At 46.6% G+C, this 27,498-nt stretch overlaps 1 protein-coding gene across 11 annotated transcripts in view; it reads left to right on the forward strand.

Annotated features, from left to right (window-relative positions):
• Positions 1 to 413: 413 nt before the first annotated feature.
• SNX10 (sorting nexin 10) overlaps positions 414 to 27,498 on the forward strand; it is a 75,128-nt gene continuing 48,043 nt past the window's right edge. The window contains exons 1-3 of one of the 11 annotated variants that reach the window (XM_072764593.1): positions 1,023 to 1,318; positions 1,786 to 1,951; positions 22,289 to 22,352. The gene's annotated coding sequence lies outside the window, so the exon portion shown is untranslated. Of the gene's footprint in view, positions 605 to 1,022; positions 1,319 to 1,622; positions 1,952 to 12,723; positions 12,873 to 22,288; positions 22,353 to 27,498 lie in introns of those variants that run through there. The other 10 variants (XM_072764595.1, XM_072764591.1, XM_072764599.1 and 7 more) reach the window with 10 other exon arrangements.

Here is a 27,498-nt window from a genome sequence, read left to right on the forward strand (position 1 = left end):
ATTTCAAACATACAGCAAAGCTGAAAGAATTTTACAGCGAACACCCCCATAGGGGCCACCGCCTAGGGTCCACCTTTCTAGTTGGTCCCAGATCTATCCATCCGTCTCTCTCCCCGGGCATCAGGCCTCCGGGTCACTAAGGGGGCGGGGTTAGGGCTCCCGGCGGCTGGCAGGCGGCGAGGCGGAGGATGCCGCTGGCACCTTCAGCCTCGGCGCCCCGGCGAGCGCGGGCGGGTATCGTGGGCTCCCTCGCGGGCTTTGGGGGACGCGCGGAGCGGGGCGCGGAATCCGGGCCCCGGGGCGCCCCCCGGCGGCCGCAGCGCTCGCGGCAGCCCCTGCGGGCCTTCGGCGGCGGGAGGGCGGGGCTCGCGGGCGGCGCGGGGCTGCACCTGCGCTGCGCGGGGCGGTGCGGCGGCGGCCGGGGCGGCGGAAGCGGGCGGCCGGGCGGCCCCACGAGGTCTGCGGGCGCCGAGCGCGGGCGCGGGGCCGCTACGTGCGCGGGGCGCGCGGGGCTGCGCTCGGGGGCGCTCCTGGGCGCTCGTCGCCGCCGCCGCCGCGCCTTTGAGTCAGCAAAGTCCGCCGGCTCGGCCCTGCGCGGAGGAGCGTAAGTGGCTGGAGCCCTGCGGGGTGGGCACCGCGGCGAGCCCGCCGCCCTCGTCTTTCCAGGGGGCCGCTGCGCCCCCATCACACCCCCCGGAGCCGCTGCCTGCGGGCTGGGAAGAGCTTGGGGCGCCCGGGATCGCAGCGGGGAGCTGCCGCCTTCCCGGCAGGGATGTGGGGGGAGGAAGAAATGGTCGGCTCGTTCGCCGGGCGGCCGGGGCTCGGAGAGCGTTACCGGGGACACCGGGAGAGGGTCCAGGGACACCCGAGGAGGGACACCCGGGGAGGGACACCCGGCGAGGGCGGGGCGGAGGTGGGAGCCGGGGTGCCAGAGAAAGTGCTCGGACTCCTTACACCAGGCCGGGTGGGGCGGGTTTGTTTTTCTCTTTTTTAAAACCCACCAGCGGGGTGGCTTTGAGTTTAGAAATCGGGAAGGGTAGGCGGGGGTTTGGGATTGCGGGATTGAGGGAAGAGGCCCGGCAGAAGACCCAGGTTGACTGATGATGGTGATGATGGTGATGGTGATGATGGTGATGATGGTGATGGTGATGATGAGCAGCTTTGGTGCCGCGGGAAAGCAACAGCCTGTTTTTCAGTTCTGATGCATCGTACTTGTGTGAGGCTCCGCGGGTTGTTGTGGGCAGTGGGCACCGGCACGCGGGGCAACCCGTCCCGCCCGAGAGGAAGGGCGTCTGCTCCTTGCAAGACACGTTTACTTGTAAGAATGATGGAATTGGACATTTGCAGCAGGATCGAGGCTTTCACGTGACCTCCTTCAAATCTTCCGTTTTAAGGACGGGGAAACTAAGGCCCGGGGAGGGGTGGGGGGAGACTTTCAGCCCAGATGGAAGCAGAGACAGGCCTAGATTGCAGGGGGGCATCTGACTGCCACCCTGGGGTGGGGGTGGGGGCGGGGGCGCGGGCGCGGGCAGGGGCGGGTCGGAGTGCAGAGCTCGCTGGCCTCCCCGGGGCTGCGCCCGGCAGGGGTGAGGGGGAGGCCGGGGAGAGCCAGCGGGAGCCGCGGGAGGGAGGCGCTGGGCACGGGAGGTGAGGGCGCCTGCCCTTGTGCCAGTCGCTTCCAGTGCTGGCTCTTCCTCGGGCCTCTTTTGTCCCGAGCAGCGGTAGACTTAAGACGGACGACTGGGGATGCTCCGGGTAAAGGTCCAAAAATGAAATCCCCTTTAGAAGTCAGTGTATGAAGAAGGGAAGCAACGTGATGAGCACCGACTTCTATTGAGCTGATCATCCTGTTTCTTCTGCCGCCCATTTCACAAAGTCCCAGTGCCGACCATCCCGGCTCCCCGGTGAGGAAATTGGTGTGGGAAGCCTGGGGACCTACCCACCTGCTCAGGTGAGGCGGCCCCTCACCAGGGGTCCTTGCTTGACACTGCACTTCTCTCCGGGCCACTCTTGGCTGTGGGGAGAACTTCCTCTTATTCTACTTAGGGGAAGGCCTCTTGGAGCTTGATGTCCCCAAAGTAGATATAAACTGTCATTCTCTGCTAAATAAAAATGTATTAGTGCAAGACTGACGTTTGTGTTCTAGAGGGCAGTTTTCACGTAGCTTCGGAGCAGTCTTGATATCTTTTTTTCAGCCTTAGGATCTCTATTTTCGTTTAAAAAGGTTCACTTTGTTAGTGAAGCTGTTGTAGGAAATGGCTTCTTTTTTCCTCTTTTGGTGTCATTGCTGTGGTTTAACAACCACTTGCGAAAAGCTTAGAACTGGCTAAGACTGGGGTCCAGCCTCTGTAGTCTTTCATTTTGGAGAGTGGCAAGAAGGGCTTTTTGTCAAAGTCAGGGTTGACCTCTGTGGAGGATACCCCTAATTTTAGACTGTTACCGCCCACCTTTGTTCTTTCTCTTGGTAAGTAGTAAGTATGAATCAGCATTTATGCTCTCTTAGCCCTGTTCAAATAAGAGATAGTACAGGTTTGGGATTACAAATTGTGGTTTCAGACTCATCAGAGTTGAAGTCTTGACACAGTCATTTGCTAGCTGAGGTACTATATCGGCAGGGCACACTGTCTAACTTAGCCTTTACCAAAAAAAAACAAAAAAAACTTAGCCTTTATTCGGAAATTTAAAAACAGGTAATGATCACCTTTCCCTCCCAGAATTGTTAATAGCAATAGCTGACATTTATTGAGCATTTACTACATGGTAGGCATGGTGAGAGTTTTTATGTGACAGCCTCATTAATCCCCACAAAAAGCTTATGAAGCAGATCCTATTTACATTTGGGGGAAACTAAGGCATCAAGATATTTAAGACTTCCCTAAACTTCACAGCTCACAGTTTTAACCACTCAGCAAATGTGTGCCACCTTTCTGTAATAGCTGATAGTTACTTAGGGCTCACTATAGGCCAGGCTCTGTTTCAATACCCTATGTATATTATTAACAGTCCTTGAGATTGGTACAACCTCTACCCCTCACCCTCCTTTTTTTTTTTTTTTTTTTTTTTTTATTACAGATGAAGAAACTGTGGCACAGAGTCCAGGGCAGACAACTAGTTAGTGATGGGGCCAAGATTTGAACTGGGCAGCCTGGTTCTGGAATGGGTGCTCTCACCCAGTCCCCTGTAAATGTATGTGAAAGGCTGAGTCAGGCTTCAATTAAAGCAAGTCTTTTTTTTTTTTTTTTTTTTAAAGATTTTATTTATTCATGAGAGACACAGAGAGAGAGGCAAAGACATAGGCAGAGGGAGAGGCAGGTTCCCTGCAGGGAGCCCGATGCGGGACTAGATCCAAGGACCCCCGGGATCATGCCCTGAGCCAAAGGCAGACGCTCAACCACTGAGCCACCCAGGCTCCCCAAGGGCATGTCTTAATGGCACTTTGATTTATTTTTCCTTAACTAACTCCTCCTTCCTCCTAGTATCTGCAGAGGAGATGCTCCCAGTTTTGCAAATGATTCAACTTCACTTCAAGTTTTGTGATTCTGTATATATTTGTTGTATTCTCTGTTATTTTTAACAGCTTGTGGTAGGTCTCTGTGATCTTGAGCCTAGGAATACAGATACAGGCTTTAGGGGATCTATGAGTCCCCTGAAAATGTCTGATTTTATACTCAAGTGCAAAGGGGCATTATTCTGGGTGCACAGCTTGCTTCCAATTCTTAAAGGGTCACCTGTGGTGGAAAGCAAGATTAGAAATGATCATTCTATTCCAATAATTTCTTTTTATGAATGAGGCAGCAAAGGCCCTGTGTAGAGGCAGAGTAACTTAATCTGAACTACACAGCTAATTAGAAATGGAAAGGGGGCTAAAACCCAGGTCTGCTGGGCTCTTCTTCCCCTCACACTCACTTGTTTCCCTTTGGAATAAGTAAGTGGTGCCAGGTGAAGAAATTATGAGATGCCAAAAGACTCCCTCCTCTCCTGCTAGGTCGCCGCAGTATGTGAGGCCAGCACATCTTTCTGGAAGTGCCTCTCAAAATACAACATCCTTTGGCATGTCACGTTATTAGCTGAACCACTTTACTGTGACTCAGGAAGGGCATCAGCAGCTCTGAAAGGTATGAGCCGGGAGCATAAAAACCGGGGAGAAAATGGGGCAAGGTTCAGAACACACATTAGTTGAGTCACAAAGAGGCTGTGTGGGCCTCTGGGCCAAATTGTAGTGTCAGAGCATTTTTCTTGCGAGGTTTGTAAATTCAAAATTCCATGAAGTCTGAGATTTCTGTGTAGCGTGTGAGTCACTAGGAAGTAAGGCCATCCTCTGGCCCAAGGCTGATGCTCCAATGACTAAGCAAGACTGAAAGGTCTTGAGATCTTTATTAGTTTAAGCCAACCCTTTAACTTTAATTTTTACAGACTGATGAAGTTTACCTGGAAAAGTAGCTTTGTCCTGGGAGGCAGTACATTCTGAAATGAATTGTTCAGCCAGATTTCAAAATGTAGCCTACAGGACCAGGGATGGGGAGTCCAGAAATGGTTGTGTTGTGAAGACAGGAATTGAAGGTATGTCAGAAATGACTATGGTTAAGTCTGTTAAGACGGTTGCCTTACCCCATTCATAAAAATACATTCCATTTAAAGGTTAAATATCAAAACCGAATTACAGACATTAAAATACATATGTAGATGAGATGGGCCTTTAAAAATATTTTATTTATTTATCCGTGAGAGAGAGAGAGAGAGAGAGAGAGGCAGAGCCACAGTCAGAGGGAGAAGCAGGCTCCCTGCAGGGAGCCCAACATGGGACTCGATCCCGGGTCTCCAGGATCATGCCCTGGGCTGAAGGTGGTGCTAAACCGCTGAGCCACCCGGGCTGCCCCTGAGATGGTTTTTAAAAATAACTTTGGAGTTATTTATTAGAGTTTGACGACTTTAATAAAACTCAGAAACCATAAAGGAAAATATTGATTTAATGTTGTGAAACATTATACTTCTGTAAGAAGAAAGATGTCATAAACAAAGTTGAAAGGCAGATGACAAGTTAGTAAAGCCAATACTTGCAAGACAGATAACAGGCATAGAGTCTTGGAAATCAATAGAAAAAAGAAAATCTGATAGAAATATGGGCAAAGGCTATTAATAGATAATTCATATTTGTATATGAAAATGTTTAAGTTTATTAATAACCAGATAAATGATCTGTGCCCACTGTCCCCTCCATTTGGCAGCTCCTTGGCCCATCCTGGGTCCTCTTTTGTTTCTCCACATTTTCTCCTGAGATCTGCCATTTTCAGATGTTTTTGTGCATAAGAATGATCTGGGAAACTTGTTAAAACAGATTTCTGGGCCATATCTCCAAATAGTCCAGTGGATCTGGAATGAGACCTGAGAATCCGTATCTTGATTCCCATGTGATCCAGATGCAGTGACAAATACTGGACAAGCCAGTTTTATTCATTTCCGTGATTTTAAACCACTAATTCTTGGATGTCTGGCTCTCTTGTGAGCTCCAGGAGCTCCAGGATAATGCAGTTGACATCGAATCTGACTCCTTGGATGTGTCATGCACATTTTAATTAACTTGCCCAGCAGTATTGATCATCCCCTCCCCAGTTTTGTAGGGCCTAACACTTAGGCAGTTTGGCAGTCTCTTTAAGAAGGAGAACGCAGCATTTTGAATGCAAAATGCAGTACAGGACCATGGAGGTGTCTGTGCAGATTGTGACCTCAGAAACTGGAGCTTCTTTAACTTGTTGGTCATCCCTCCTCTGCTCTCCAGTCTCACCCAACCTGTCAGCCTCCTCCCTTGCCCATCTGAAGATACTATTACTGCCATCCGTCCCATTTGTCCGGGCTAGCTCGGGGAGCCATTTCCTCACCCCATCTCTGAGCCAGTTCAGTGGCTGATTTTCCCATCTACCTGTGCTCAGTTCCTTGCCCCAGGTCCCCCTTAGCTCAGGCTGCCGTCATGCACGTTCGTCTCAGCTTCTGATCCCATCTCTTGTTCCACTCTGCTCCCCACACAATCTAGTTTCCCAAATCAGCCAGAGTAGTTTTTTTAAGGTTTTATTTCTTTATTTGAAAGAGAGAGAGCACAAGCAAGGGTAGGGGCAGATGGAGAAGCAGGGTCCCCTCAGCAGGGAGCCTGATGTGGTACTTGATTCCAGGAACCTAGGATCACGACCTGAGCCAAAGGCAGATGCTTAACTGACTGAACCACCCAGGTGCCCCAGCAGTAATCTTTTTTCTTTAAAGATTTATTAGAAGGGGGGTGGTGGTATGGGAAGGGGCAGGGGGAGAGAATATCCAAGCAGACTCTCACTGCGCATGGAGCCCGAGGAGCCATGAGATTGGGACCTGAGCCAAGAGTTGGATGCTTAAATGACAGAGCCACCCAGGTGCCCCCAGAATAATCTTTTTAAGAATATACATTGGAACCTGTAATCCCCTTGATTTGCCCAGCCCCACAGGGTGGACTGGATGGTCCCTGCAAGTGGCTGAGACTGGTGGCAGGGCCATGAGTATAGGGTGGGTGGGAGAGGGTCAGGGTGGGGTCACACTACACGAGCTTGACCTTTTGAGGACTAATTTCAAAGAGGTTGGGGTGCCTCTGGAGAGGCATTGTCCACTCCTGCTTGTTGGGTCTGTCCCAGTTTACCACCTTTCACTGAGAGAAGCTGGGTGCCACATAAGACCTGTGGAGTGCAAGCAAAGTCGGGGTGGATGTCCCTTCATTCTTTGCTTTGGGATGGGTTCCTGTGGTGGTTTGATGTTAAGCAGGATAATCAGGCTGTTTAATTAGTTTTAGGGGAAGAAAGGCACATTCTCTTTTAACTCAAGTGGCATCTGGGGGGGCCTCCTGTTTCTTAGAAAACTAACAAACCTTGGTGAGAACCCACAAGCCCACGGCCCAAGGAGTTCCAAAGTCCTCTCAGGTTTTCTGCAAGTGGGTGCATCCTAGGGTGCGAGTGGGTGAGGGCTCCCCTGCTGTCTCTGCTCTACCTTGGTGTCAGCGCTGATGTACTGATGGAGTGATCTGTGCCACCGGGTACGTTGCTGGCTCAGCAGACTTAACTAGGTTAGGGAGAAGTCAGCCCATGGGGCTCCTAACCTGCCTTCTCTCTGCTCTGAGCCCTGCCCCTCCCTCCTGCCTCACTTACCTCTGAGTTCCAGGCTTTTCCCTCTATGACTATGGCTGCTCCCCAGTTCCTTCCTCAGACTTATGAACCCAGACAGTTCAAAGTGCAGAGCACAATAAGCCGCTTTGTATGTTGGAGACCTGGGCTCCTTAGGAATTAGAAATACAAACACGCAAAGAAAAGTTTTCTATTGCCTGGCAATTTTCTTCCCTTTTCTTACCGCCACAGTAGTTCTCCATATAGTAGAGTAGCATTTGGAAGATCTGGGGAGGAAGGTAAAAAGGGGAGAAGGCAGTTGTCCTTGCAGCAGCCCCAGGTCTCTGGCTGGGTTGGGGGTGGTGTGATCATAGCTCCAGGTTCTGGTATCTCAGAGCAGGAGACACAGAGGCTTATTATCAGCTACCTCTGGATGACCAGACCCCCAGAATCTGGGCTACCTTCTGCTCAAACACACATGTAAGTTCCTATGCCAGGAAATCAATGCAATGATTTACAAGGAAACGCAGACCGGATGCTGTTTTTTTTTTTTGTTTTTTTTTTTTTGTTGTTGTTGTTGGGTTTTTTTTTTTTGTTTTTTTTTTTAGTTAGCTCATTTCCCTCACAGTTGAGAAACCTTGAAAAACTGTGACCTCTGTTTTGAGAACTTTGCTACACTGGTCTATAAACAAACACACATCAGATGCCCTTGGATTGCAGTCAGTGCTTTGACCAATAAGGAATAATAACTTTGGTATTCTATCCACATTAAAAAGGACTCTCTATATGGCTTATCTTCACCTTCTTTGATCAAGGTCAGGCACTGGATATCCGTGGGGAAATGACTGGCTGCAGGCCATGGTCAAGGGATGTATTGCACACATGTGGGCTGAGTTTCAGAGCGTATAGATCTAAAATTTTTTGCCTCTAAAATATTAAAAAAAAAAAAAAAGGGATCCCTAGGTGGCGCAGCGGTTTGGCGCCTGCCTTTGGCCCGGGGCGCGATCCTGGAGACCCGGGATCGAATCCCACATCGGGCTCCCGGTGCATGGAGCCTGCTTCTCCCTCTGCCTGTGTCTCTGCCTCTCTCTCTCTCTCTGTGACTATCATAAAAAAAAAATATATATATTACTGTTCCATCTGACAAAATAGGTACTTGAAGAGAACAGTTTTTATTTCATTATTATTATTTTTAAAGATTTTATTTATTTATTCATGAGAGACAGAGAGAGAGAGAGGCTGAGACACAGGCAGAGGGAGAAGCAGGCTCCCCGTGCGGGACTCGATCCCAGGACCTCAGGATCACACCTTGAGCCAAAGCCAGACACTCAACCACTGAGCCACCCAGGCGTCCCAAGAGAACAGTTTTTAAAGGAGCAAATGCTCTGTGACCCTGAGGAAGAGACCTCAGGAATTTCCCTTGGGGGTCTTGGAAGAGTCCAGGAAGGCCAGTAGTGAACGGTGACAGTGGCTGCCACAGTGAGCCCTAGGCACACACGCCTCCATGTTGGCTCGTTCGGTCTTTGCAGCAGATTCATGAAGTGGGCAGGTGTCCCCCTTTTTACAGGTGAGGGAAGCGAAGTCACCAGAAGGTTAAATACTTTCCCTTGACAAAGGGCAGCACGGGAATTCGCAGCAGCTCTGCTTTCCCATACACCAGGCCCTTCCAACTCCTCTTAGGGGGAGTCCGCAAAGTCTTGCTTAAATGTGAAGTCTCCCTTCTTGCATGGCCCTCACCTTACCTGCCACTTCTTCATACCTGGACTGATGTCACTTTGGGCAGATTTGAACTTGACCAGAAGGTCACAACTCTTCTCACAAGTGACTGAACTGGTGTTGTCAGGCTGCGCTTCTTTGCGCCAGAGGTGGCCAGCGTGAAGACACCAAAACACAGTTTCCAGTGTGTTGCAACGCTTTTCCTTTTCGAAAGGGAATTTGTCACTCGGTTTGAAAGAGGAACATTGAATGCTCACTGTTGGCTCTCATTTGCCTGCCTGCGTCCTTTATTTACCTCTGTCCCTACTGTTCTCCAAAGGCCTGAGGTGGTTTTGTTGTTCTTTGTGGCCGTCCTCCAGCGTGTCAGTGTGGTCCCACCCAACCTCATCTTTCTCTCTCAGCTCTCCCCTTGCTGACTTCTTCTTTTCTGCTGGTGACCAGTCTTTTTCCAGTCACCTGGCTAGTGAGTCATCCTTGACTCTCTTTTCCCTATCATGCTCTTGTCTAAGTTTTTCTCACTAGATACATATTTTTAAATAGACTTTTTTTAAAGAGCAGTTTTAGGTTCACAGCAGAACCGGGGGAGAGCACAGAGAGATCCTATATACTGCCTGCCTCACCTCCCCCATTATCATCCAGAGTCCACACTTTTTTTTTTTTTTTAAAGATTTAATTTATTTATTCATGAGGGACACAGAGAGGGAGAGACAGGCAGAGGGAGAAGCAGGCTTCCTGCAGGGGACCTGATGCGGGACTTGATCCCAGGACCCTGGGATCATGACCTGAGCCACCCAGGTGCCCCCAAAGTCTATGCTTTACATCAAGGTTCGCTCACGGTGTTGTACACTCTGTGGGTTTTGACAAAGGCCTGACGTGTGTCCACCATTCCCGTATCCTACAGAATAGTTTCACTGTTCCCAACACCCTCTGTGTTCTGCTTTTTGTTACTTTCAAGTGCTTTTCCATCGCCCCTGCCCACCTTGAGTCCATGATCTCTCCTGCTGGCTCGAGCATCCTAGCACCCCCCTGATGAAGCTCCCTGCCAGTAATGTCTCTCCCTGTCAATCCATCCTCCACGCCATCCCCAGATGAATCCTAGTGATCATGTCATGGCAATTCATTCCTCTCTGCCTTCCAGCAGGGTCGAAGTTCAAATTCCTCCTCTTATCCTGCAGGGACTTTCCCATCCTAGATGCCCATTGGAGCCCTTCTAGACACTCCCTTGAACTCTTCTACCAACACAGCTTCTCCACTCCTGGGGGGCTGGGGCCTTAGATCTCCAAAAGTGATACTGCTTCTTAATCACCTGGTCCTGTTTTCTGTGCTTGTCCTAATGCAAATATTGAAGCCTCATCAAGCCCTACCTTCTCCACAAAGCCTCTCCCTCTCCATTCTTCCTATAGCCTTGTTCTCAGTACTACTTTTCTTTTTTCACATACAGTGAGCTTTGCATTACAAGTGAACTGTTTCATATCTGTGTCTGGCCATCCTTAGGTCATAGAACTCGGAGAGTGTAACTTAACCATTAAAAAAAAAATACCCCTCACCAGGACCAGACCTAGAAGTATCACACAGTAGGTGCTCAGTGATTACTTATTGAATTGAATTGTCATTGTCCTCTATTCTTAGAGGGTCCTTTATAGCCATGGGCACTAAAGAGCTCTGTCACGGGAATGTACTACCCTTCTCTCAGTATAACTCCTTTCTGAGGATGAGAAAGGCATGTCTAGATGTTTGGTTGCTGGTTTCCCAGGTTCATATACAGACAGAACTCTGCCCCCACCTCACCTCCCTAAAGCATTTGAGACTGGTTGCTATCTTTTTTTTTTTTTTTTTAATTTTTATTCATGAGAGACACAGAGAGAGAGAGAGATAGGCAGAGACACAGGCAGAGGGAGAAGCAGGCTCCATGCAGGGAGCCCGACGTGGGACTCGATCCTGGGTCCCCAGGATCACACCCGGGGCTGAAGGCGACGCTAAACCGCAGAGCCACCCAGACTGTCCTGGTTGCTATCTTTTAAGCATTTATTTCTAAGGATGTAGCAGGGATGCCATGCTGGGCGTAGGGGGTAGTGTGTGGTGAGTTGGAGGGCTGGTTACCTAGGTTTGGATCCCAGCTCCTTCACTTAGTAGCCACATGACCCTGGGCACAGTTTCCTTATTTGTAAAACTGAAGTAATGCTATTTGGCTATCTTGAGGATTAGATCATTCATGTTACAAGCTCCTCACAGTGTCTGGCACATAGTTAGCAATCTGCTGTTGTTACTTTGATTACCATTTCTGATTATTAGTGGCATAACTAATGTTATTCCCCATTTTCATCCTCTGCTGTCCAGTGGAGTTAGGTCAGGAGGAAGACAGAAAACAATAGAGGAAGACATGTGGTCTTGAAGACATTCCCTCTGGGCTGTTGCTGGCTAAAAGCTTTCTTTTCTCCCAAGGTGAATGGTGAACCACGAGTGAGAAGAGGGCTGGCAGGAGAGGCAGGCGCCTTATTCTCGGGGCCCCTCCTCCCAGCCCATTGGCCTGCTTTGAAACCTGATGGCGATGCAGATATGGAGAAAATTAGTTGGGACTAATTCAATCAAATTAATTGACCCAATATTTATTGGGCACTTACTATATGCCAGGCACTCTGCTAAGTACTTGGGTTATAAAGCACTGAATAATTTGGACAAGGTCCCTGCCCTCCTGGGACCTTTGAGAGGACAGATAATAAACAACAGAATAGATTAATAGATAAAATAATACAGACTGTGATAAATTCTAAGGAGAAAATAAAAGAGTAGAGCATTACTGGGGGAGTCTGCTCTAGTGGGTGGTCAGGGGAGGCCCCTCTGAGGAGGTGGCATTTAAATCAAGACCTGCAGGAGGGGAAGGAGCCACCGTGGTGGATTGGAGGGGATGTAGTCGGGGAAGGGGGGCGGGGGGACATTAGAGGGAACAAGAGGCACAAAGGGCCTGAGGTGGGAGTTTCAGAACTGACCTGTAGGGCAGCTAGACACCATGAGTGTGCAGAGGAGCTGAGACGAGGGGTTGGTTGGAGAACCAGAGGAGTGTGCTTTATAGGGGTTGTGCAGATACAGACCCTGTCCTCTGAAACAGTGGTTTTCAAAAACTTTCTATCATCAGTGCACTTGAGGGGGCATGCAGTGACCTTCTGGGGTGGGCCTGTTGGGTTGGTGATGGGGAAGGCTGAGGGGTATGTGAAAGTTGAAAAGAGCGCCCCATGATTGGGATACTCTTCACTTTCTCCCCTTCCCCCAAATGGGAAGTGCTGCTCATTGTGATCCACTCAGAAGCCGTGGAATCTTGGGAGCTTATCTTTTTTCTTTAATTTCTTTTTCTTTCTTTCTTTCTTTCTTTTCTTTCTTTCTTTCTTTCTTTCTTTCTTTCTTTCTTTCTTTCTTTCTTTCTTCTTCCCTTTCCTTCCTTCCTTCCTTCCTTCCTTCCTTCCTTCCTTCCTTCTCTCTTTCTCTCTCTCTTTCTCTCTCTCTCTTTCTCTCTCTTTCTTTTTTCTTTCTTTCTTTCTTTCTTTCTTTCTTTCTTTCTTTCTTCTTTCTTTCTTTCTTTCTTTTTCTCTCTTTTCTTCTCTCTCTCTCTCTCTCTCTCTCTTTCAGATTTCATTTCCTTGAGAGAGAGAGCAAACATGAGCCCGGATGTGGGAGAGGGAGAAGCAGACTCCCCTCTGAGCAGAGAACCCGACCCGGGCTCCATCCTACTGATACGGGAGAGCTTGGTTCTTGTCTCACGCAGCTGAAGAATGAATCTCAGGGACCCCAGAGTGAGCAAAGTGATTGAAGTTTATTAAGCAGAGATACAGAGAAAACTCAAAAATGAGAGGCGTCCCGACAAGGTTACCAACAGGGGCTTTTTATGGTCTATCTTTTATAGGAAACTGACCAGGGTACTTGGCAAATTTCTAAGTGATATCAGGGTGGATATTTGGAAGAAACATGGTGTACTTACAACTATCATAATAACAAACAAGATGTTTTTTTTGTAAATGTCATGAGCCCAAACCAGGTGTTCCCTTCTTTCAGGTTAGTATCTCCTTTATAACATTTCCTACATTGGGGTTTCTGTGATTGCCTAGTAGTCATTAAAAGGATACTCCCTAACATTTTGGAGCTAGGGAGCCAGATTTATTTTTTTGTTTTTATTGTCTTATCTCTGTTTTCTTGGGGTAGGAGCCTGACTCTGGGGCCTTTCCCTTCTCTTTCCCTGCCTAGCCCTGCCTGCCCCTATTTTGTTCCTACATCACTAGGATCCTGAGATCAGGACAGGAGCCGAAGGCAGACGCTTAGCCCACTGAGCCACCAGGCGCCCCTCTTGGGAACTTCTACGTTTCTTTTTTTTTCAATTAAATTTGTGAGGTTATATAGGCACACTATAGAACATGGAATTCTGACAGTTGGTGAGAACATTGGCACGGGCATTTGAGGATGAATCACTGTTTAATTGGATCACTGTGCGACCCACTTAAATAAGCACTTTTTTTAAAATAGGAAGTTTATTATTCACTTACTTTTGCAGTTATTTAGAAATGACTTTGGAGATGTCCTTTAAGATTTTTTTTTAAAGATTTTATTTATTCATGAGAGACACACACGTACACACAGAGACAGAGACACAGGCAGAGGGAGAAGCAGGCTCCATGCAGGGAGCCCGTCGTGGGACCCAATCCCGGGTCTCTAGGATCAGGCCGTGGGCCCAAGGTAGATGCTAAACCGCTGAGCCACCCAGGGATCCCCTATATAAAATAAGATTTTTAATGCATGTAGATGTTGTCCCTTTGTTAAGAGAGGTGGTATAGGGGAGAGGAGAGCACAACTTCTGGCCTTCAGGAGCCCTCTGTTTGAGTCTGGACCACATGGTGTGGCTTTCTGTGGTCATTTATCCTTTCTGGGTGTTGGTATCCTCTTCTGTAAAATGAGACAGATGAGCTGCCTGCCTCACTGGCTGTCAGGGGGACAGTGCTTTACAAACTGAGCACATTAGAAAATAAATGTTACTTTAAAAACCTTAAATTCTGGGGCATCTGGGTGGCTCAGAGTGGTTGAGTGTCTGCCTTTGGCTCAGGGTGTGATCCCGGGGTCCTGGGATCGAGTCCCACATCAGGCTTCCTGCAGGGAGCCTGCTTCTCCCTCTGCTTGTGTCTCTGCCTCCCTCTGTGTATCTGTCATGAATAAATAAATAAAATCTTAAAAAAAAAACAACCCTTAAATTCTATTTGTGTACATTATGGCCACGATGTAATTCATGACCATAGAAGATAACTTTTCACTGCTTATGGATGATTGGTTTCTGGAAACATCCAAAGGAAAATGTTTTTATAACTTTGCAGTAGGCATGGGCTTTCTAAGTATGGTGCAAAACTTAGAAGCCATAAGGAAATGATCAATAAAATTCATTACCTAATAACAGTTGGCATTGTAGAACCCCCAGAAGCAAAAGACAATACATATTAGAAAAATATACTTGCATTTCATGTTATGTATTAAGGATTATTTTCCTAATACATAAAGAAGTCCTACAAATCAGTGAGGAAAATGGTCAAAGGCTGTGAATGAACAATCCATAGAAAATAATTAGTGGCTCCTAAATGTATAAAAAATGCTTGACCTCACGTGTAATTTTTCAAATTCTAATTCGATTGCACTGAAATATTACCACATTTCATTTATTTGGGATTGACAAAGAGAAAAACATTTTGAAAACCATCCATGTTAGGAAGTCTGTGGGAAAACAGAACTCACACATACAGGGTTGGTGAATGTGTATTAGTTTCCGTAGGGGCCACCGAGCCAGTGTCTATCAGAATTAATAATTCACATGGTCTGGCTTGACTCAGATTCCACTTAAAGAAATTTATCCTCCAGATAAATTCAGTGTTCACTCTTTATAATAGCAAGAGTTTCTATAAGTGGAAGCTGGTGGACATGAATTATAGTGCATTTGCACAAGGGAAGAGTACACAGCCACGAAAAGAGACAGGGATGCTCTGTGGATAGCTGTGGAGCAGTCTACATTGTTAAGTAAAGAGTGAGGCATAGAAGGGGCCATATGTGAGTCCACCATTTACAGAAAAGGAAGGGGGGCAATCATAAGTATGTGTATGTGTTGCATATGCATAAAATAGCTCTAGAAGGATACTAAAAAATGACTAAGAGGTAGGAGGAAGAGGGAGAGTTTTTATTTTATACCATTTTGTATTTTTTACTTTTTAAAAAAGATTTATTTATTTATTCCTGAGAGACAGAGAAGGAGGCAGAGACACAGGCAGAGCGAGAAGCAGGCTCCCCACAGGGAGCCCGTGGGACTTGATCCTGGATCCTGGGATCACACCCTGAGCTTAAGGCAGACGCTCGACTGCTGAACTACCCAGGCATCCCTATTTTTTACATTTTGAAGTAAGCTTTATATTTTAAGAGTTAATAAATACCAACTATGAAACAAAAAATAGAAAATAAAATAGTTGAGATAGGGATTGAACCTTCTTGTAGATTCATTAACAGTGTTTTGATCCCCAGATTATTGAACATCTTTATGTGTCTGCCACTGACAGTTTGGGGCTATGATGGGGGGGGACACTTTCAAAGAGCTACTGGTCACTTGGGGGACACAAGACTAACGTATGCTACAATCAGAGGCCAGTGGAAGGACCGTATAACCAAGCATTCAGGTTGGTGCAGCTGAAGTCTGGCGGGGATTCAGTTTCATGTTTGTCAGGGGGACACCGTGTTCAAGACACGTACACAAAGATTGTGGTAGAATAATGGCCCCAAGGATGTCCATGTTCTAATCCCCAGAACCTGTGCATGTTTCCTTACTTTGAAGGATGAATGTTTAGATTAAGTTAAGGGTCTTGAGATAAGATTATCCTAGTTTTCTAGGTGGGCCCAATCTAATCACATGGGACCTTAAAAAGCAGGGAACGTTTCCTGGCTGTGATCAGAGGGAGATGTGCCCACAGAAGAAGGTGATATGTGCCTGGCTTGGCAGATGGAGAAAGGAACTGGGAGCCAAGGAGTGCCGGCAGCCTCTAGAAGCTGGAAAAGGCAAGGGGGACAGGCTCTCCTTTAGAGCCCCACAGATGTCTTGATTTTAGCCAGGAGAGATCACTGTGGGATTTCTGACCTGCGGAGCTGTACTATAATAAATTTGTGTTGTTTTAAGCCACGGAATCGATGGCAATTTGTTACAGCAGCTATAGGAAATGAATACAAAGATGATGTGGAAATTACCCTGAAGCCTCGCTCTCATGGGGTTTCTCATTTAGGAGGGAAGCAATGACAAGAATCTAGTCAATAATCATGCCATGCAAATGTGGAAAGTGCCATGAAGATTTGCAAAGAGCTGTCCACCGAGGGGTCGGGGAAGACTTGGGGAGCATGTGCGGCCTGGATTGTGCTGTGAGAGGCAGTGCGGCTTGCTGGTTGGGAAGAAGGACTCTGGTCCTGACTGTGGGCCCGAGTCTTGTCTCTGCCTCTTCCTAGCTATGGGGCCTGGAGACAGTCCCTTGCTCTGTGCCTCGGTTTTCTAATCTGTAAAGTGGGGATACTAATAATGCCTCTTCCGAGGGCTGCTGCACACCCGTCAGTAAGTTAATGTGTGTCAAGTGCTTGCAGTATAGTCCTGGCCATTCCAAAAGCTGTAGAAGTGTTCACTATTGATGTTTTGCCCTAATGGATGGGGAAGGCAGAGGTAGGCAGAGAGAGAGATGGTGGGCCATCTGAGGACAGCAAGCCCACTGCTTCCAGCTGAGTGGGGAGAAGGAGCAGACAATAAGGCTGTTAAGGAGCATGGAGCGAGATGATGGTGGCCTTGGCACCTGGTCTGAAGAGCAGTTGCTTAGTGCCCTGGAGGATTTGGCATGTGGGATGACAATGAGTACAGCAAGGGTGCTGATCAGATTTCTTTAAGCAGGGAGGTGGGTTTGGTTTCTGAGCCCTAACTCCAGAGCCTTCTTCCCACTTACCTTGTCTTTTCTATCCCCTCACAATGGGCCGTCTGACCTCTAACCAAGATGATTAGTCTTCATTCCCCTCTGTGCTCCCTCTGCCACTCTGCAGGATTTGGATTCAGGGGCTATCTTATCAGTACTAGATCATCAGGGCTCAGAGAACACTAGAGAACACTCCAGTATCTGTCATTGGCTCTCAGGTGTGGATACTCACAGTCAACCTACTTCTTCAAAGCCAGCTTTCAGCCTCTTCTGTGTCCCCATAGACAGAGGAGCAGACACCTGGCCCATATGGCTTCGGCAGGTCCCCACAGGCTAATGATTGGGCCCAGGGGGGAGCCTCGGCCTATCCCTTTAGTCTTTCAGAAGTCAGCTCCCTTCTGGCCATTTGGGGTCTGTGTCCTCTCAACATGTAGAGCTGGTTCTTGAGCAGGTGAGCCACCAGAACTGTCAGAGTTCTTGGGGAGAATGATCCTGAGGTAGGGCATTTCCCTTAAGCAGAAATGTGAATCTGAATTTTCCCGACCAGCTGCTTGGTCCTGTGTGGTCTCAGCTTTTTGGAAATCTCTCTTTCCTCACAGCTCAGGTTCCTCTCACTGACTCTGGGATGCCCTGGGCTTCTCAGGGAGCTGTCCCTGAAACAGGGGATCCTCAGCATGTCCTTCCAAACCATCCCCCCAGACCTCCATGCTTTTGACTCCTCCTGCCCCTCCCACTTTTGCTTTAACCCCCTCAAAATTTAGATGCTAGAGTGTTGGTCTTTCAAGGCCTCTTCTCTGCTACATTATCTGGTAGGTGAACTTGTGCAAAGGGACAGGTAGATGCTTGTGAATGGATTTATTATGATCATGTAAGGAAATGCCCACGCCTCTCTATCCTTGGATAAGTCATCACCTCCATTAGGCATCTCTTCTCACTTGAGAAACAGAGACCGTAATACCTTCCCCGCCTCACAGGATTGTTTTGACTAGGATATCACTCATTCGTTTATTTGTTCACTCATCCGTCACATAGTCCTTGAGTACCTGGTTAGTGGCTGGTACTATGCCAAGTAGCCGGTATAGACTCATGATAAAACACAGTGCCTGCCCTACTCTTGTGGAGACAGATCACAAACAAGAGACAAAAACATATGTGGCTTATGGGTACGTCGTAATGTCTGTGACAGGGCCAAGTTGTCACTGGAAATGACGGCCTTCAGTTTACCCAAAGGCCTTCTGGTGAAGCAGGGGTCAGGGCTCAGGGTCTCCTGCGTTTCTGGGTGGCGGGTGAGGAAACACCTGTGAGTGTTTTGCTTTTCCTTTTGCTTAATCACACAGTGGAGGTCCTCTCTGCCTCTGCCAGGGCTTTCAGCAGGCGCGTGAGTGGTGTTTGGACAGGCGCCTGGCCTTTCCCATCACTGTCTTCTCAGAATGAGATCGGGGAGCATTGTCCTCCCGACAGGTGAGTGCACAGGTGTGCTCCCTGGACACAGGGCTACTTCCTTTGCGGTTCTATGTGCAGGAAAGGAGAGAGGAACTTGGCTTTTGCAGCAAACAGAAGCAAGCTTTGGTCCCTGTTGACCTTATCAAAGTTGCCAGGAGGAGTAACTGGAGATTTAGGGCCATTGTGATAAAGCAGTTTGAGTTGCTTAAAATTATATTCAGAGGAGGCTCAAGATGCTAACACTTGTGCATAGGTCTGGCTGTGGGTTACTTCATTCGAAGCAAGGCTACACGTAGTTCTTAAAGCTTTCATATGAGGGCTCGTGTGGGGCCCTTGAGATCATGATTTTAGCTTCACATCCTTTCCTCTTCTTAGGGAACAGGCTTGGGGTGACTCCACCCCAAGTGGTAGCAGATGTGGGAAACAGAACCTCTTTCTCTTTTACGCACGGTGCTGCCTCTCAGGGAAGAGTGAGGTATTTCTGTGAAGAAGATGCATGAAGCACACCTGGGAATCAAGATGTAGAAGTTAACTGGCAGAAGGTGGAAAAAACTAGTTGTGTGTGGGTGCACACGTGTGTGTGCAGGTTCACAAAAGAGGCATGAAGGGACATCTTTGTTTGCAACCTTTTTTTTTTTTTAAGATTTTATTTATTTATTCATGAGAGAGAGAGAGAGAGAGAGAGAGACAGAAACACAGGCAGAGGGAGAAGCAGGATCCATGCAGGGAGCCTGACATGGGACTCGATCCCCAGTCTCCAGGATCACACCCTGGGCTGAAGGCGGCGCTAAACTGCTGAGCTACCGGGGCTGCCCCATGTTTGCAACCTTTTGGGAATCTTGCAGTTTCTCTTTCTCAGTCCTTCCTGTATGGCTAGCTGAAAACCATTTCGCAGATATCTGATCATTAAAAAAAAGGTTTTTTTTTTTTTTAATTATATAGTAAGAACACTTAGTATGAGATCTACCCTTTTAACAGTTTTTTTTTTCCCATTTACTTATTTATTTATTTATTTATTTATTTATTTATTTATTTATTTATTTATTTATTTTAAATGGGTTCCATGGCCAGCATGGAGCTCAGGATGGGGTTTGAACTCATAACCCTGAGATCAAGACCTGAGCTGAGACTAAGAGTCAGAAGTTTAACTGACTGAGCCATGAGCCACCCAAGTGCGCCTTAACAAATTTTTAAGTTTGTGATGTGCTATTAGGATGGTATTAACGATGAGTACTGTATCGAACAGCAGTGCTTTAGATTGGTTCTTCGAGCATATACTTGATGGTGTTAGAACCTGTAAGCTGATGTCTTTCCTCCCCAGGGCTGCTGTTTCACTCACCTGCAGTACTTTTCTTGGCTAAGAGGTTGCCTAGCTGGTATCTCCAAGATTGTTTTGCCAGGCCGGGAAGATCTGCTGTACCTATGACCCTCTGAAAAGAATTTTCAGAAGAATTCTATACCTATAAAGATTGCATATTTAAAAAGGGTTAAGTTGTGTAGGGCTTTCATGAATTTGGGGCTTTGCCAACACAATGTGGCTAAGTTTGTTTTCTCCCCTCTTTTTCCTGAGCATTTCTGTAACAAAACTCCCCTCTCCGGATTGTTTCCACCTCCTCTCTCCTCATAGAGCTCAGTGTTCACCTGTGGTATAAAAATAAAAAACATTGCAAAGTTTGAGCTGTCATCAGACTAATAATTAGGCCCTGAGCCCTTTATAAAACCTGATTTTTTGACAAGTAGCAATTTTTTTTTTAAAGTTACTCCTTTTTTTATCTTGTTGGACTAAAATCACTTGTGGATGTGTTTTCAAAATATAGTCCCTTCTCAAATACTATCTTTTTTTTTCTTTTTTTAAGTAGGCCCTACGCCCAACATGGGGCTTGAACTCATGACCTTGGAATCAGGAGTTGGATGATGCTCTACTGACTGAGCCAGCCAGGCACCTCAAAATATAGTCCACTCTTGTTAAGGACTTAATACTCCTACTGTTTTACGTTTTAATATTATGAGTGACTATAATATGGAATGGTGCTATATGGTTTGCTTACAAGATTTTGCTTAGGGGCGCCTGGCTGGCTCAGTCGGTAAAGCATGTCTCTTGATATCAGGGGTGTGAGTTCAAGCCCCACATTGGGTGTAGCGATTACTTCAAACATTAAAAAAAAAAAAATCAGGATACTTGGCTGGCTCGGTTGGTGCAGCATGCAACTCTTGATCTCGGGGTTGTAAGTTTGGGCCCCATGTTGGGCGTGGAGCCTACTTAAATAAAGACAAAAAAATTTTGCTCTGAAACCCTTGGGATTTTCCTTGTGACAGTGACTTGCGAAGATGTGCCGAGATTTAATAACTATTTTTTGTTGTGAATATAACTTCCTTTATTACCAGTTGCTTTCACTTTCGTAGCTGAGTGTTAAGAAAATAGCCTGTGAACACCATGTGATTCTGCTTCAAGTGTTTTGAGAAAACAGATAAGGAAGGGACTGGAAAGCAGATTAAAATAGTAGGAAAAATAATCAAAAGGTGGTGGTGGGGGGGAGGCGCCTGGCTGGCTCAGACGGTGGAGCGTGTGACTCTTGATCTTGGGCTTGTGAGTTCAAGCCCTACCCTGGGTGTAGAGATTACTTAAAAATAAAATCTTAATAAAAATTGTTTAGTTAAAAGAATCAAAACAGAAATAAGCCATATGTAGGGAAAAGAATCCACCAGAATGAATCAGAAACATGATTTATTGTTAATGATGTATTAATGATGATTAATGAGAGTTGATGAAGAGTCCAGCTCTTGTACTGCCCTCTTTCAAATGGGGAGATGGTGCTGTGTCTCACCATTGGGAGGTTTTATGCTTGAGATTCTTTTCCACTTCTGTCTGATTGTTATCTTGGTTCTCAAAATGGACAGATAGTGTTGTGGATGGATGTCCACTGGGCTACCTGTGCTTGGTACAGTACCCAAGTGGCTGGCTGATTTCTGAGTACTGGTTTTCCCCATTTATTCATGCAATCAGTGTAAATGTGTATGGAGAACCCATTATGTGCCTGGTACTATGGTAAGAGGTCAGGGATTTTAAGTAAACAAGCACAGTGAGGAGCTGTGCTATCCTCAAGCTTACAGTTTGATGTGGAGACGGACATTAAATCAATATTGACGCAGATAGGGATAAAAATGTCACTGTGACCAGAACTACAGAGGAAGACAGTGGTGCAAGGGAAGTGTACCTAGGGGGATTTGACTTTGCTGGAGGGAGTTAGGGAAGCTGCTCTGGGTTGGTGTGATTGGAACCCAGATCAGAAAAGTGAATAGAGGTTAACTAGACAGGTGGGTTTGAATTCCAGCATTGCCCTTGGACAAATTGGTGACCTTGTGATGACCTTGAGCAAACTACTTCACCTCTCTAAGCCTTAGTGTCTTCATCTATATGGGTGGTTGTAGGAATGAAATGAGGCAGCGCACATAATATACTCCACACAATACCAGCGCATAGCTGACACTCATAAACAGTAGCAATATTTATTAATGTGGTGTTTTCTATTCATTTGGAAACTTGAAAAAAATACCTGCTTAAATTTATTCTGGTTAGCGAGAGCTACTAAATACCTGAGGATGGAAAATGGAAGCCTCAAGGGAGGTTTATTGATGGTCTTCAACTAGGCCAAGTGTTCTTGGTGCCTAAAACCTGGGAAAAGCTCATACAGAGCCAAGGTGTGTGAAAACACATTCAGAATGGGGCTGCCTTGGAGGTCATTGTAATGTACTAGGATTTTAAGGCACAATATTGTTAGATCACATCACCTACGTTTCTATTTCTCTTGATAGTCAATTGTGAATAGCTAGGCTAATGTGTATTTTCTATACCAATAGCATATTCTATTTGCCCAGTGATTTATGCTGCAGTGTTTGTAGTTTTGCACAGATATTTCTTAGAGCTAAAGGTGTATTGGTCCCTGTGTGTGTGCTTTGAGAATGGCAAGTTTTGCTTTTCTCTCTCTGCTCTGGGACATACACGTGTATATGTATACAGTCCAGCTTCTTACTGAAATAATGAGTTTTTGCATCCTTTATTGTTCTTAGATTTTGAAGAAAAAGGTATCAAGGATTCAGCCAGTGGTCACACTTAATTTTTATTGTACACTTGGTAAGTACTTTAAGTACATTATATTACCTGACTTAATCCTCACCCTATGAAACAAGCACTATGAAGAATCCTTCTTCCCCCCCTCCCTTCCCCACCCTCTGCAAGAAAATGGGGACCAGAGAAGTTAGATACTTGCCCAGGTTCTCACAGCCATGAGTGGCATAATTGGGATTTGAACCTGGATGTGAATGGCTCCAAATCTGAGCTCTAAATGCTTCCATGCTGCCTTTTGAGCTACTTACTGAAAATCATCAACCCACTGTGCCAACATGGTAGATATATGTCAGAAGATTAATTAGACTTATATGGTCATGAAAAAGACTAATGAAACATATCAGTGGCCTCTGAAGAGCATGGGGAAGCTTATTGAATTTAGATTTATTCACTGAGTCAGTGGAAGTGGATATTGTAGTGATGTTCTTCTGGATTATTTTCCTGATTGTTATTAACCTTGGTCTTATAGTATGGATCTTAAGGAGCACTAATGTATATCAACCAAAAATTACATATGCTTATGAGTATTAGGAGTTTATACTGAAAATAACATTTTTACTTCTTCCTCATTCTTACCATATCTGTATGACAATTCCTGTGTTAACTAATAGCTTTACTGTCTTAAGGTTAACTATTGTTTGCTGCCTTAAAGCTCTTTGGGAACTGCTTCCCATCCATTTGGAAGCAAGGGAAGGATGAATTAGAGATAAATAATATATTCAGAAATGGGTATAGACAAGATGGATGGAGTTGGAAAGACATATCATTGAGACCTTTGGCCAATAAAGCCGCTGGCCCTCAGTGCCTTATACCGTCCCAGGCTTTGATGGAGCCTGCTTGGGCCTGGCTGACCTGGCTTCCTAACTGGCTGGATTTGCTCCACGGTTCCTGTTTTGTTTTTCTGCTAATGCAAATCCTGCTTCAAAAAAGTGTTGTTGACGGATCAGAACCAAATACAAGTACAGCCTCGTGTGTCAGCTATGGGAGAGAGAAATATCAAACTCTGGGAGGGAGGGAGGGAGGAAGTGGAGTGGTCTCTTCTCCAGGCTTTGTTTACTTTCCTAGTAATTGATTTTTCCTGATTGAGCAAAGGAGAAATAAAGATGCCTGGGGCCCCCAGTTTGTTTTATGTATTTACATATGCTTTATGCATTTACACCTTTATTTTATCTGTATTTTCAAATCACCAAAGTACTGTATTTTAAAAAGTAAGAGTTGTTGACAATTCCAGGAGTATAAAAAGTAGAAAAAAGGAAGTGGTCCCCCTGCAATACACCCCAGTTGCATTCACTTTGGCAATATATGCTCTGGAATTTTCTTCAGTGCATATAAGAGTATACACATGTATGTTGTTAAAAAAAACAAAACTCAACGGTCAGCATCCCACCCAGCAGGTAGAGAGATGGTCTGAGGAACTGTACAAAATGGAAGGTTTTTATAGGAAGGAGGATGGGGGAGAAAAGTTATTAGCAAAAAACAAAGAATTGCTTCAGCCAAGGTCATTTTGTTCCCCTTGGGAAGAGTAGGGGGTATTACTGCACAGAATACCTTACCTTTATTTTAGACAGGAAGCAGGGGAGTGGGATGAAGAGGGCCCATGTGATGGATTATTTTATTGGTGCTGACCAAAAATTTTCTGACTGACCCGTTAAGACTACATTTCTGGCATGGGGGTGGAGGTGTTTAAACTGCATTTAGGTTAGGTAGTAAGGCCTGGTTTGGTGATGTGGTCTAACGGAAGTGACTCCATTTTGGGCCTTTGGTTTTCTTTTCAACACACTTAAGCAGTGGAGTCACACTACATATTGCTCTGCAATCTGTTGTTCTCACCCTGTGCATCATGGCTGATCCCACATCTCAGCATTTACAGGTTCCGCCCCCCACCTTCTTTGAACAACTGTGAGGTATTCTATGAGTGTGTCTTACTTTATTTAATCGTTCCTTCACTAATGGGCATGCAGGGTGTCTCAGTCTCCAGTTAGAAACACGGCTGCAGGTGAGCAGCCTCACGGATGTGGCTTTGCACCTGGGTGCTCGTCTTTCTCAGGGATCCCTTCTTAGAAGTGGGGATGCTGGGTTGAAGGAAGTATGAGCCCTAGACTTTGCTTTTTTTTTTTTTTTAAGATTTTATTCATCTATTCATGACAGACACAGAGAGAGGGGTAGAGACACAGGCAGAGGGAAAAGCAGGCTCCCTGTGGGGAGATCGATGCGGGACTCCATCCCAGGACCCTGGGATCACAACTCGAGCTGAAGGCCGACACTCAGCCACTAAGCGATGTAGGTGCCCTATTTATCCTTTCATGGGAGACACACAGAGAGAGGCAGAGACACAGGCAGAGGGGGAAGCAGGCTCCCTGCTAGGAGCCTGATGCAGGACTCGATCCCAGGACCCAAGCCAAAAGCAGATGCTCAGCCCACTGAGCCATCCAGGGGCCCCGAGCCCTAGACTTTGGAGCCGGTAACCCTGTGTTCAGGTCAGGGTCCAGGGTGAACACTGCTCTGACTCACACAGAGTCATGTCTTCCGTGCCCACGAGGCAGGCAGAGCAGTACCCAGCCCAGAGCCACGAGACAGAGCTAGGTAATGGGCATGATGATTCTCCCAGCTAGCTCACCCTTTGCAAATTTACGAAGGTAACAATTTAGCAATGGTTAAACCTTGACTTTTGTTTCCATCCGGGTATTCTCAGAGAACTTGAATCTGCCAGGTCTGCTCCTGGAGCAGAGCCAGTCTGGGTTTTCTTTCCCACTCCCCAACCACCTACATTTGTTTGCTCTCCTGGTATTTTGTTAATCTTTGGACTTTAAATAGCTGACAAGATCACAAGATTAGTGTGGTTTCAAAAACACTCCCTCTGGCTTTAATTTGGTCAGTTCGGTGAGGCCTTGTCCCAGAGCCCTTTCCTAGGCAGAGCGCCTGGGCCCAGGCTCCTTTCTAGGTGTACCGGAGACCCATGACGTCCCGGATCCCGCGGTGACCACCTGTCCGGGTTATGCTGGGGCAGGAAATGATTCACGTACCAGGAGTGAGCCAGGCCAGCAGGTCCCTGGGTGCCCTAGCGACCTCACTTTCTCTACTCCCGGGTTCCCCCACAGCTTATGCTACGGGCCTGAACAGGTCACTTTAATTTTTTACTTATAATTTACCAGGTTTTAAAGTGGGGCTCTGATGAGGCTTAGGGCAGGGGTTATTTCTGTCAGACGCATTGCTCACGTCACTGTGCCTCTGCTTTATCTCCCATCTCCTCCCTGCCTGGCCCCCACCATGGGAGAGGGCAATGGGTGATCTGATCCTGCCTCTTTCCCAGGGGGCCTGATGAACCCTGTAGAGTATTTACTTTCAGAGGTCAGAGGACATTTCTTTGGGTTCTTTCACTTCGTCCTTAGGTCTCTCCCCTTGACCATGAGGAATGACCCTGTTGGACTCTTACAAGTTGGGAGGCCTTGGAGCTGAAGTGATTATTGTTTGGCCTCTCTAGAGTCTCAGGAAGAAAGGAATGAAAGAAGCACTTAGAGATTCCAAGGTGATCTTTTCCAGTGATGAGATTAGGAATCTGAATCAGAATGACCCAAGGGGTTGCTTAGACAACTCGTGAGGCCTCTTCTCCTTTTCCTTCCCAAAGCAGTGTTAGAGCAAGTGGTTAGTTTTGGGATCTGCCTTTCAATTTGTTTCTACAAAAGTTTTCCTAAGATAGACTTGTGTATAACCTCACAGCAGTGGGGCGTCAAGATGGCAATTTATTGGCTCAGATTCGAAGTACTGTGAAACAAAATCAGAGATTTCTGGGCACCTGGGTGGCTCAGTCTTAAGTGTTGACTCTTAATTTTGGCTTGGGTCATGATCTCCGTCCTGAGATGAGCCCCACATTTGACTGGTGCTGGGGGTGGAGCCTGCTTCAGTTTCTCTCTCCCCTTCTGCCCCTCCATCCCTCTCCTGGCCCCTAAAAAAAAGTAAAATAAGGTAAGATAAAATAAATTTTAAAAAATACATGTAATCTTTTTGGACTAATACTGTATCACAAATAAGTACCAGCGGGTTAGGGTGCTGATACATTTTTTTTTTAAGATTTTATTTATTTATTCATGAGAGACGCACACAGAGAGAGAGGCAGAGACACAGGCAGAGGGAGAAGCAGGCTCCCTGCGGGGAGCCCAATGCGGGACTCTGATCCTGGGACCCCGGGGTCACGCCCTGGGCTGAAGGCAGTGCAAAACCACTGAGCCACCAGGCTGCCCTAGGGTGCTGATACTTAACTCCATGGACTGTGGGGGAGGTTATACCATCTAGTTCACAGTAAGACCTTGAATGAATCAGCGATTCCTTTGCCTTTAAGCTTTTCCACCTTCAAATTCAAAAGAACTACCTATGTTGGTTAAGAAAACAGAGTGAACATGCTCCTCTAACTGTTCACTATCTTGTGAAAGATGGAGGCACTTTACCTACCAAACGAGACTGGCCAGTGGCCCTGGACCAGGTAACAGGAAGCTGCATGTCTGGCCCCATCTCTTCTCTGGGACCTTACTTTCTATCACCCCCTCAATCCCAGCCACAGTGGACCACTTCCTGTTCCCACCTTCAGGCCTCACTGCCTGTAATTGTGCATTCCCTCTACCTGGAACCACCCTCTGCCATCTTACCCCCATCATGAAGGCAGTGTGACAGAGGTTAATGGGACCAGCAACACGGACACTGGAGCCAGACTGCCTGGGTTCAGATCCCAGTTCTGTCACTTGGTAGCTTTACGACCTTTGACAAATTACTTGTTAACTTCTTGGTGTCTCTGTTTCCTTAACTGTAAAATGGGGATCACATTCATGCCTACCTCAGGATTTTTTTTTTAAAGATTTTATTTATTTAAGAGAGAGGGAGTGAGTGAGAGAGAGAGAGCAGGAGCCAGGGGAGGGGCAGAGAGAGAGGGAGAAGCAGACTCCCTGTGACCAAGGAGCCTGGATGGACATGGGGCTCGATTCCAGGACTCCAGGATCATGAGCTGAACAGATGCTTAACCAACTGAGCCATGTCGGTGCCCCTCATAGGATTTTTTTGAGGATATAGGCAAAGTTCTTAGAATGGTGACTGTGTCAGAAGCACTCTCTGTGTGTTGGCTATTATTATTATCATCTTTTGAGGTCCAGCCTGTCCTGTAAGC

This window comes from Vulpes vulpes, chromosome 7, assembly GCF_048418805.1.
Source record: "Vulpes vulpes isolate BD-2025 chromosome 7, VulVul3, whole genome shotgun sequence".
NCBI lineage: Eukaryota > Metazoa > Chordata > Mammalia > Carnivora > Canidae > Vulpes > Vulpes vulpes.